Below are 12,933 nucleotides of genomic sequence, written 5' to 3' on the forward strand. Positions count from 1 at the left end.
ACTTCATCGCATTAAGTTATCAACTTGGTTCATTTCTTTTGACCAAGACTTTCATGAGTATTATGAGTAGACTCATATACTGTAAATAATTATGCATATTATTTTGGTGGGCTTGCTGCTCACCCTTGCTTTCTTCTTTCATCACACAACAACAGTTAGGAAAGATGACCAGACTCCAGCAGACCCAGCGCAAGCGCGTGGAAAGCGTTCCGCGTCTTCCCGTTGATGTCGTAGCTGCTATAGCTGCAGAGGTAGATCTATTGTAGATTAGACCATCTGCTTTTGAGAATCAATTATGTATAATTATAACTTGTGGCAGATAATGGCAATTAACTGTAAATTTATCAAGTAATCGTTTTGGGTTGTAATAACTTTTAAATTGTGGATTCAAAGACTTGTACTTATTGAATTTCATCTCTGAGACTATAACGGGTTGTGGTGTATGTTAGTGTGGGGTCACAGCATAAGGTTGGTTATTATTAATTAAGTGAAGTGATATTGTGGAAAGAAAGACCGTGACGACCCGGATCCCCGACCCCGGATCTGGGGGTGTTACATTCTTCCACTTTCTTTGGTTCAGTCTGAGAGAGAAAAGAGTGATAAAGACATGCATTTGAAGTAGATGTTCTAGTTCTGACACCTGCATCAGGATTTCCAATAATTAAGTCAGGTGTATGTGATTTAATCCACTTTCTTACAGATGGAAGGTTTTCTCTAGAACTGGATGCTCCCCCATGATCCATGCTGTCTTCTTTAACATTTTCTGATGCTCCCCCTGAAATTATGCTCTCTGAGTTGGATTCTTCATAATTCGATTTTCCAGAATTATCAGAACTTGGCTCATCAGACCTTGATGAATCAGAACTTGAAGAGCCAGTTGTAGGTTCTGATGTTTCTTGAGATGTGGTTATATCTTCAGTATGCTCCCCCTGCACATGTACATCTTCCTTTGACGTAGTCACCACAGTTTCAATAACATCAGAATTTAATCCGTCAGAGTTTGCAGTATCAGGATTTAAACTGTCAGGATTTACAGTATCAGAATTTAAGACTTCATTTTCAAATCTCAGTTGATCATTATCATTGAAATCTTCAAGTCCAGTAATCTTCTTATCATCAAAGGAGACATTGATAGATTCCATGACAACCCTTGTTCTTAATTTATAGACTCTGAAGGCTTTTGTGGAAAGTGGATATCCAACAAAAATTCCTTCATCGGCTTTTAGATCAAATTTGGATAGTTGTTCAGGATGAGTCTTAAGAACAAAACACTTGCATCCAAATACATGAAAATATTTCAGATTTGGCTTCTTTTTCTTCACCATCTCATATGGTGTCTTTTCATGCTTGTTAATGAGTGTTGCATTCTGAGTAAAACAAGCAGTCTGCACAGCTTCAGCCCAAAAATAGGTTGGTAGCTTTGCTTCATCAAGCATAGTTCGTGCAGCTTCAATTAGAGTTCTATTCTTTCTTTCAACAACTCCATTTTGCTGTGGAGTTCCAGGTGCAGAAAATTCCTGCTTAATTCCATGGTCTTTGCAGAACTCTTCCATGATCGAATTCTCGAACTCAGTGCCATTATCACTTCTTATAATCTTCACAGAATCTTTGACCAATTTATCCAGTTGCTTGACATGATCAAACAAAATGGATGCAGTTTCACTTTTTGTGTGCAGGAAATACACCCATGTGTACCTGGTGAACTCATCCACTATGACCATAGTATATTTCTTCTTTGCAATAGACATGACATTCACTGGACCAAATAGATCAACATGTAGTAGGTGATAAGGCTCAAGAATTGATGATTCAGTCTTGCTCTTGAATGAAGATTTCCTTTGTTTTGCCTTCTGACATGAATCACAAAGGCCATCAGGAGCAAATACTGATTTTGGCAGTCCTCTCACAAGATCTTTCATATTGTTGAAATTTAAATGAGAGAGTTTCTTGTGCCAATTCCAACTTTCTTCAATTGATGCTCTACTTAACAGACAGATTGCAAAACCATCAGTACTTGTTGAAAGCTTAGCTTCATAAATGTTACCATTTCTATATCCCTTCAGAATAACTTTGCCTGTAGATTTGCTTACAACTTCACAGTGTTCTTCAAAGAAATCCACATGATAACCTTTATCATAGATTTGACTCACACTTAGCAGATTGTGTTTAAGTCCTGAGACCAGAGCTACTTTTTCAATGATGACATTCCCCAAATTGATATTGCCATATCCCAAAGTTTTTCCCATGTTGCCATCTCCATAAGAAAGACCTGGGCCAGCTTTCTTCACAAAGTCTGATAGCAGGGCTTTATTTCCAGTCATATGTCCTGAACATCCACTGTCCAGAACTAGGATGTTTTTCCTGTTGCCCTGCAATCATAAAGACCACTAATGATTAGTTTTAAGGACCCACACTTGCTTGGATCCTTTGGCCTTATTAAGTTTGTTAACATTTGCAGCAGATTTTACATCAGAGTTTATGTTAACATTTTTCTTATCAGATTTACACTATCAGACTTTGAAGCAGAAATTATACTAGAAGGAATAATGTTAACTTTCTTTAAAGAAGGTTTTATTTGATAATAATCATAGTACAGACTATGATATTCCTTACAAGTATAAATGGAATGCCATAAAATACCACAATGAAAATAAGGATTTTGTGGCCTATATCTAACAGACTGACTCTTAACTCCTGACTTTGAAGGTAAGGAGTTTATGTTCTTATTATTCCTGCAAAAAGAAGCCAGATGGTTAGAACTTCCACATTTATGACATGTTTTTCTAGGAGCATTGGGAACAGGCTTATAATCATTGCTTTTATTTACACCTTTATTTCCATAATTCCTATTTTTCCTAGGTGGCTTTACCTTGTTTACATTCTTAACACCTTTCAGCTTGTACTTAAGCTGCTTCTTAGTCATTAAGCCTATGTTAACTTTAGTTAACTTTTCCTGTTTGAATTTGTCAGAAGTTAATTCCTCTTTAACTTCTGATTTCTCAGTATTAGACTTTACAGCTACAAACTTAACAGGTTTTATCTTTGGCTTTTGTTTAACAACTATAGGCTCAATTTCTACAATTCCCTTATCATTCTTATCATATCCAAAACTTAAGCCCTCTTTCCAGTTTCCACTACTTAACAAATTCTGAGTTGTTCTGCCAGAGTTAGTCTAAGTCCTGATAATCTCTCTTTCCTTTTCCAACTCAGTTTTAGAGATTCATTCATTTTAAATACTTCATCCCTAACATAGAACGCATCATCTCTATCTTTCTGAGTTTGATGGAATATGACTAACTCTTTTTCTAAATAATCATTCCTCTTTTTACAAGCAAGATTTTCAGAAGTTAATCTTTCACATGTTAAAGTTTGATCTCTATAACTAATAAACATGGTTTTAAGATATCTTCTCAACTCATTAATATCATCAGTATGAAAGGCATAAGTAGTTTGAGGTACCTTTAACTCAGCAGCATCAGAACTGCTATCAGCATTTACCATCAAGGCATAGTTCTCCTCACTTTCAGAATCTGAAGTGTTTGTCCAGTTTTTCTGCTTTGTGAACAGTGCCTTGCCTTTGTCACTCTTCACTTTATTGCAATCAGGAGAAATGTGGCCTTTCTCACCACATTTGTAGCATTTGACATTTGAGTAATCTCCTCTGTCAGACTTTCCTCCTTTGCCTTCAGATTTTCTGAAACTCTTCTTATCAGAACTTGCACCTTTCCTGGAAAACTTCTTTCCCTTCCTGAATTTCCTGTATGCAATCCTTATGATTCCTTTCACCATAAGAGCACACAACTTCATCATCTCTTCATCAGCATCCATCTCAGGCAAGCTTTCAGTTTCTGAGTCATCATCACTATCAGAACTTGATGACTCAGTATCAGACTTTGTGATGAGCGCTTTTTCCTTGCCTTTCCTTGAGGTAGCTGCTTTGGGAGATTCTTCCTCAGCCTTAAGAGCAATTGTCCTTAACTTTCCTCCTTTCCTCTTACTTCTTTGTTCCATCTCAAGTTCATGAGTCTTGAGCATCCCATAAATTTCATCAAGAGTAGTTTCTTCAAGATTATAGTTGTCTCTTATAATTGTGGCTCACTACCCTTCTTCTTCTTCAATTCTGCAAGGTAAACCTTGCAGTTCCTCTTCCAGTGCCCCACCTTGTTACAGTGAAAGCAAACAGCTTTGCTTTTAGGGTCTTCAGCTTTTGGTCGAACCGGCTTTTTCTCACCTACTTTCTTCTTCTTGGAAGGGTTCTTCTTCCTTTTCTTAGGATTGGAACCTTCACTAATTAGAAGAACAGAACTCTTTTTAGGGGGAAATTCAATTCCGCAGTCTTCAACATGTTGTGGAATTCAGGAAGGCTAACATCCAGCTTATTCATGTGAAAGTTCACAACAAACTGCAAGAACGAACTCGGAAGTGATTGCAAGACCAAGTCTTGGCTCAGCTCCCCATCCATGGCAAAACCAAGTTGTCCAAGACGTTCAATCAAATTGATCATCTTAAGTACATGGTCATTCACAGATGATCCCTCAGACATCCTACAACCGAACAGCTCCTTCGATATCTCATATCGAGCTGTCCTCCATGCCACATCATACAACTCTTGTAGATGCATAAGGATAGTGTGAGCATCCATATGCTCATGTTGCTTCTGTAGCTCAATGTTCATGGAAGCTAGCATGATGCATTGAGCAACATTTGCATCATCTATCCACTTACGATACACAACATGTTCATCATTATGTGCATCGCTAGCAGGTTCAGTAGGCTTAGGTGAGTCAAGCACATATTCCAGCTTCTCAACCCTGAGAACAATTCTCAAGTTTCGAAGTCAGTCAGCAAAATTAGGATCAGTCAACTTGTGAGCATCTAGTATACTCCGGAGTGATAGTGCAGAAGACATAACGAATATAGTAAATCTATAAATGATGAACACATAACAACACTTATCAAATATTCAATTTCATTTCAAAACACTATATGAATTGGGTCTTTATTCATAAGTGGCTCCCACTAGTTTATCTAATTTATACAACCCCTAAGTGAAAATTAAGCATTCATAATGCTAGTGGGAATAGGGATCCTACATTCCATCACACAACCTCGGCTGTAGCACGAAACGTCATGTGATGTTCAATAGGCAGACACCTCTTGTCAATTACATCTTATGTTATTCCCTAATAAAACTTTAGCCTCTTGAATAATTGAGTCACGACTATAGCACGATAAACTCAATATTCTAAGTCAAGGCTAACCCAACATTTCGTACAATTGAATCAGTCTCCAACGGCCCACGGCTGTAGCACGTAACGACCTTTAGATTCTAATTCAATGTACACATCTTTATGTAATAAACAAGTATTTCTTATTTCGAAATTAAAGCCGTCGGCTGTAGCACGAAACGACAATGATTTAAAAATAAGAACTACTTTCTACCATGTTGGAAGGTTTTGACCGACACAAGCCCGTTGTGTCATTGGCCAATTACTACTTGATATTATTTAATTTTAGAGGGATTATATTGTGTTACAATCATAATCATATTATAAAGAGATTCTTCCTTTTAAATTAAATATTTCAAATCAATAATCGATAATCAGATGATTCCCAGATCGGGGCTTAATACCCCTTTCTTACAGATAGAAATCTGCTTTTGACAGAATCATCCTTTCTCTCAATATTGAAAATTCATATTTAATTACGTGTTTCATAAACATAAGAATCTCATGATTGTATTCATAATATTATTGTTAAGGCAAGAAACGATTCATATTCTAGATTTTCTAGAGCACGCCTTATATTGATTTAAGTTCACCTAAATATATCATCGCATGGTAAACATAGGCATATATCTCATATATAAAATTAAATAAACAAGTAAATGTAAAGTGCAATAAAGTAAATGTTTTTGGTTATGGCCCCATCCTATGTGATCTTTATCAAGCTCATGATAAAGATCAAGGTCAATCTAATATGGTGATGGAAATAAATACAACTACTTATTACATAAGTCCTCTTCTTTGCTTAGACTTCTTGTATGCCTCGTCTTCTTCTTTGTATCACCACCATTGGATAGCCTTCTTGAGTCTTCAATTATATTACATGATTGAAAGTAAAACTAATCTAATGAACTTACAAGAATAACTCGAGTTACATTCGAGATTTATGATTACAAAGATTGACGACATGCAAGTCGTATTTAAAACCAAAACCAAAACCATTACACTAAGGTCGAAAGGCCATAACCATCCACCATGCTCATACAACACATAAACGCATGTTAAAACACATAATCTGATCTTAACATATCATATTATCCATGATCTAATCATAAAAAAAAATATGACAAAAATCAGAAAAATCAGAATCAAATCAGAAAAACAAGAATCACTGTTTACGGGCAGTAAACAACGTCAAACGCCATACAGACGAGTCGTTGTTAGCTATAGCTATCAGTTTTGTTCAGACGCTCGTTTACCTATGGAATAGGGTATTCATTTGCGTAAATCGGACACCAGACCCAGATTTCAGCAAATCTGCAGCAGCCAATTCAGAATCTGTATCTAATATGATTCTCATAATTAGAATAAACATAAATCATGTATATATCAATATATATACAGATTACATAATCATCTTATGATTATACAACTCACATGAATATCATATATTCAAAACCATACATATATAAGGATATTATATCAACATCAAATCATGGCGAATCACGTACATGCTCATATATCGAAAACAGTTAAACACATAAACGAATTAAAAACTTTTCGCAAGTAGCTCTCATGCCATTGAAGGGATTTTAGCACATAAATGCAACGAAAACGTAAATTTAAATCTTAAAAAAAACCGAAACCCTCCGCAGGATCCATGCGAAAAATAATATTTAATTCGTAGTTCAGTATGTTTACCTTAAGAAGCTTTACGTTAATAGAAAGATGGAGGTCTTTAATAGCGATCCAAGAACGATGAACAGAGATCCCTAGCAGCTGCTCCTCAATTGTGAAGCACTCCACCGGTATCCACCAAGGGATCAAAATAATGGAGGGAGGAAGAGGTTGAGAGAATTAGTTGCCTCCCTCTCTTTTCTACTTTAAAAATTAGGGTTTTTATTTTGGTTGAGGCAAATAGGTTTTATAATAGTATATTTATAGGCAAAATTTTCAGTTGAAAATTTTCCCATAAAATATTATTATTATTAACCCTTTAATTGATTATTCTTATTAACCAATTAACTAATAATTAAAACACCTTTTAATCATTAATCCCTTTTCTAAACACTTTAGAAAAATAATTCTCTCACTTGATTTAATTTCCAAAATTAAATTCTTAATTAATAATATTAAGAACTTTTCTTAATTAATTTTATAATTAATTAAATCTCATTTAATCAATTATTAAATTTGCTAATTAATTATTTATTTCACAAATAAATAATTACCAGCCATTATTAATTAATTCCTCCACCATTAAATCATTCTCTTTTATGGTGTGACCCTGTAGGTTCAATATTAAGCCGGTAGTAGAAATAAATAATAATAAAACTATTTTATCATTATTTATATAAATTCTCTAATTTATTAAATAAGATTAATTAGTAAATTAATCATGTTTATTCTACATCGTGAGGGATACTTCTCAGCATATCGCGACTATCCGGATAATACGAATTCACTGCTTAGAATACCAAGAACCTATTCAGTGAATAGTTACCGTACAATTAATTCGTTCTACCCTGCAATGTCATGATTAAATACAAGGCGTGGAACTCGTGTCAAGCCTATCTTATTTAATCATATGCTTTCTCATTCACTATGCTTAGTTCTAATTAATGTGAATTAGAAACTCCTTTCTAATTTCATTCACTCTGGTCAGAGATTCCTGAACTAGCATAAGTAGATCATCATTGAACATTCTTTTCCTTTCACTAGAAGGGGTAGATCCTTTATTGATCATACACTATCTTCGTGTACAAATTCCTACACCCAGTAGAGCCCTTATTATTGTCCCTGGAGACTAAGAACTAAACCAAAGTATAGTTCAGTGTACACAAGATGACTATGATGACCTCGAGTCTAAGGATACTTGTACAACTATCACTATGTGAACATCTGCTGACACGTGAGTGAACTCCATCAGTTGTTCATCTGTGTGAGTCATGTTCAGTGAACTTATTCTATAATAAGCACCTACATACTAGCTATAGTGTCACCACACAAATGTCTATGAGAACAGACATCCTTTATAAAGAAGCAAGCATAGTATGAACCGATCTTTGCGGATTACTAATTACCAGTTAGTAATCCTACGACCAGGAAATATTTAAGTTCAGAGTTATCATCTTTTTAGGTCTCATTATTATGATCTCATCATAATCCATAAAAAGCTTTACTCTAAACTATGGTATATCTTATTTAAACATTTAAATAGATAAATCCCGCAATAAAACCAAAACAAGTCTTTTATTACTATCAATGAAATCAAAACAGATTACATAAAAGTTATTCCTAAATTATCATACATGATTGGACTTAGGACACATCTCTTTCAATACTCTATGGAGTACTAATAAGATCTCAGAATATCAATAAAAGAACTCCTATATAGTGTGGCATGAAAAATTTCCTTAATCAGCAAAATCACTATTCATAAGGATTACAAAAAGTCCAAAATTTTTGGGATTATTACATGCCCCATGAAGTCAATTCCCCAAATATCGAAGACCTCAACCTCGAGAAGCACATTAAGAGGCATCTCATCCCTCTTAGACATATTACCAACACGCTAGCATCGATCACATTTCAAAATAAAATGATGAGCATCCTTAAACAAGGTCGGCCAAAAGAATCTTGCTTGAAGGATCCGAGCTGTTGTCTTTTCTCCACCATAGTGGCCTCCATAAACAGTCGAATGACAATCTCGCAAGATCCCTCCCCCCCTGTTTCGCTGTACGGAATACATCTCCTGATGATTTGGTCATCTCCTTGCCAAAATAGGAATGGCTCATCCCACATGTACCACTTCACTTCATGCAGAAACTTCTTTCTTTGAGCATAAGTCAAATCTGGAGGCATAACATTGCTCACAAGGTAGTTCACAACGTCGGCGAACCACGGTTCTTGTGCTTGCACTCCAAACAATTGCTCATCGGGAAAAGACTCATTAATCAAAGACTTATCATGTGAAGTTGCACTTGGATCCTCTATACGAGAGAGATGATTAGCGACTTGATTCTTAGTCCCTTTTCTATCCTTGATCTCCAATTCAAACTCCTGAAGTAAAAGAACCCATCGAATCAATCTAGGCTTCGAGTCCTTTTTCAAGACGAGATAGCGAATAGCAGCGTGATTAGTGAAAATTATCACCTTTGTCCCAAGTAAATAAGATCGAAACTTCTCAAAACCATACACAATAGCCAATAGTTATTTCTCAGTAGTAGTGTAGTTCAGTTGAGCACCATTGAGGGTCTTACTAGCATAGTACACCACATGAAATATGTTGTTCTTCATTTACCCAAGAACTACTCCAACTGTATAATCATTTGCATCGCTCATCATTTCAAATGGTTCAGTCCAATGAGGTGCAGTTATGACAGGTGCCGTAATCAAACTCTTCTTTAAGCTCTCAAAAGTAGCTAGGCACTCGTCATCAAACTTGAAAGGAATATCTTTCTCTAGCAAATTGCACAACGGCTTCGAAATCTTAGAGAAGTCCTTGATGAAACGCCTATAGAAACCCGCATGACCAAGAAAACTGTGAATTCCCTTAACAGATTTTAGTGGAGGAAGGTTTTCAATAACCCCCACCTTGGATTTATCCACCTCAAGACCCTTACTAGAGACCTTGTGCCCAAGGATGATGCCTTGGCGTACCATAAAGTGACATTTCTCCCAATTGAGAACCAGATTGGTCTCAACGCACTTTGTCAGCACTAACCCAAGATTGTGCAAGCATTCATCATAAGAAGTTCCAAAGACAGAGAAATCATCCATGAACACTTCTACATTATTTCCAATCATATCAGAGAAGATAGCCATCATGCATCTCTGAAATGTGGATGGTGCAGCACATAGCCCAAAAGAAACTCTTCTGAAGGAAAAAGTACCAAACGGACATGTGAAGGTAGTCTTCTGTTGATCTTCCGCAGCAATACAGATTTGATTATAACCCGAATAGCCATCCAAAAGACAGTAGTACTCATGCCCGGCCAATCTATCAAGCATCTGATCAATGAAAGAAAGAGGGAAGCTATCTTTCCTTGTAGCTTTATTCAACTTCCTGTAATCCATGCAAACTCTCCACCCCGTGATTGTTCGAGTAGGAATGAGCTCATTCTTTTCATTCGCAACCATAGTGATACCTCCTTTCTTCGGCACACACTGAACTGGGTTCACCCAAGAACTGTCATAAATGGGATAGATGTTCCCTACATCTAGCCACTTGAGAATTTCTTTCTTCACTACCTCTTTCATGATCGGATTTAGCCTTCTCTGTTACTCAACAGTAGGCTTGCTTCCTTCCTCTAGAAAAATTTTGTGCATACAATAAGAAGGGGTGATTCCCTTGATATTTACTATCGTCCATCCAATTTCCGATTTGAACTCTCTAAGAATTCTCAAAAGCTTTTCCTCATCACTACCTGAAAGGTCAGATGCAATAATAACAAGCAAAGTAGATGCATCACCTAAAAATGTATACCTCAAATGTTCAGGCAAAGGCTTAAACTCAAGTGTATAAGCTTCCTCAATAGATGGCTTGAGGCGCTTTGGAGAATTTTTCAGGTCTTCCAATCCAAGAGATTCAAAAGGCATTTCCAATCTTCGTTTTCAAGAAAAAGCATTTAAATATTGTAACTGCTGGTCACTTTCATCATCTTCACTATCTGAATCCCCCAATAAGGCTTTCTCTAAGGCATCTGATTTTAGCACATGATCTAATTCTGAAGTAACCACAGATTCGACTAATTCCACCTTAAAGCATTCCTCTTCATCAGTAGGGAATTTCATGGCATTAAAAACATTGAAAGTCACATCTTGAGCCTGAACTCGCATAGTGAGCTCACCCTTCTGCACATCAATCAAGGTTCGGCCAGTAGCCAAGAAAGGTCTTCCCAAGATTATGCGAATCTTCTTATCCTCCTTGAAATCAAGAATAACAAAGTTAGCAGGAAAGATGAGTTTATCCACCTTGACCAATACATCTTCCACAATGCCTCGTGGATATGTAATAGAGCGATCGGTCAACTACAAGGACATATATGTAGGCTTTGGATCAGGTAGACCCAACTTCTTGAAGATAGATAAAGGCATCAACTTGATGATAGATCCCAAGTCACATAAGCATTTGTCGAATGACACTTTTCCAATGGTGCAAGGAATAGTGAAGCTTCCGGGATCGTTAAGCTTAGGAGGCAATTTTTGTTGCAGCACAGCACTGCATTCCTCCGTGAGAGCAACGGTCTTTAAGTCATCGAGCTTCACTTTCTTGTAGAGAATACCTTTCATGAACTTTGCATAGCTAGGCATTTGTTCAAGAGCTTTAGTAAAAGGTATGTTGATCTGAAGTTTCTTGAAAACTTCTAAGAACTTAGTAAATTGCTTATCCAGCTTTTGCTTCTACAGACTCTTAGGAAAATAAGGTGGAGGATATACATGGTTTTCCCCTGTATTACCCTCAGGAGGAGTGTTGACAACAATTGTCTTCCTTGGTTCCACTTCTGCTTCCTTCAGCACATCTTCTTCAGCCACAACTTTAGATTCTGGAACTTGAGATTTTTCAGGATTCGCAACTTTTCCAGAGCTCAATGTAATTGCTTTAACATGCTCCTTAGCTTCCCTTTTTCCTGGCACTTCAGTGTCACTAGGGAGTGTACCAGGTTGTCAATTCAGCAAGGCATTAGCAATCTGCCCAATTTGATTCTCCGAGGTCTTGATAGAAACTGCTTGGCTCTTACACATGAGCCGCAACTCCTCCAATTCAAATTTTTCATTAGATTGTGGTAGCTACTGAAGTTGGAGTTGTTGCCTTGGTGCATATTATGGTTGTTGAAAACCAGGAGGGTTATATTGCTTTACTGTGTATGGATGATAAGGTTGTTACACCGTATTCTGATTGTTGCTCCAGCTGAAGTTAGGATGATTGCGGTTGTTGGGATGATAAGTGGATGAATCTTGTTGCTGTAACCTCTGAAAGTTGCTCACAAACTGAGCTAATTTACTAAAAATAGCACACTGCTCAGTCTCATGTACTCCCGCACAAAGCTCACAAACACTAGTGATCTGATTAACTCCATAATTAGCCAAAGAATCCACTTTCATCGTCAAAGCTTGAAGTTGACCAGCTATAGCAGTAGCTGTATCCACTTCCAGAACTCCTGCTACCTTTTGAGATAGTCTATGCGTTGGATTATGGTATTCATTGGCTGCCATTAGCTCAATCACCTTATAAGCTTCATTGTAGCTTTTGGCCCATAAGGCTCCACCTAACGCTGCATCGAGCATAGGTCTAGACTGTGCGCCTAAACCATTATAGAAACAATTAGTGATCATCCAATCAGGCATGCCATGGTGTGGGCACTTCCTAAGCATCTCTTTGTATTGATCCCAATCCTCACACAAAAATTCTACAGATTGCTGTGCAAACTGAGTAAGAGCATTCCTGATTACAGCCGTCTTTACCATAGGGAAGATTTTAGTGAGAAACTTTTGAGCAAGATCCTCCCGTTTGGTGATAGAACCTGCTTGTAGAGAATGTAACCAGCACTTAGCCTTCTCCCTCAGAGAGAATGGGAAAAGCCTCAGCTTAATAGCATCTTCAGACACCCCATTGAACTTGAAAGTGTCGCAGATCTCGATGAAATCCCTGATATGCATGTTGGGATCTTCTATAGGAGAACCCCCAAACTGAACTGAATTATGT

General features: G+C 36.9%; 1 non-coding gene across 1 annotated transcript; it reads left to right on the plus strand.

Moving 5' to 3' along the window:
- The first annotated feature begins 12,573 nt into the window (after window positions 1-12,573).
- LOC141715301 (small nucleolar RNA R71) lies at window positions 12,574-12,680 on the plus strand. The gene has a single exon (XR_012572068.1). It is a non-coding gene; the product is annotated as a small nucleolar RNA R71 (small nucleolar RNA).
- The last annotated feature ends 253 nt before the right edge of the window (window positions 12,681-12,933 follow it).

This window comes from Apium graveolens, chromosome 3 (assembly GCF_009905375.1).
Source record: "Apium graveolens cultivar Ventura chromosome 3, ASM990537v1, whole genome shotgun sequence".
In the NCBI taxonomy this organism is placed as follows: Eukaryota; Viridiplantae; Streptophyta; class Magnoliopsida; order Apiales; family Apiaceae; genus Apium; species Apium graveolens.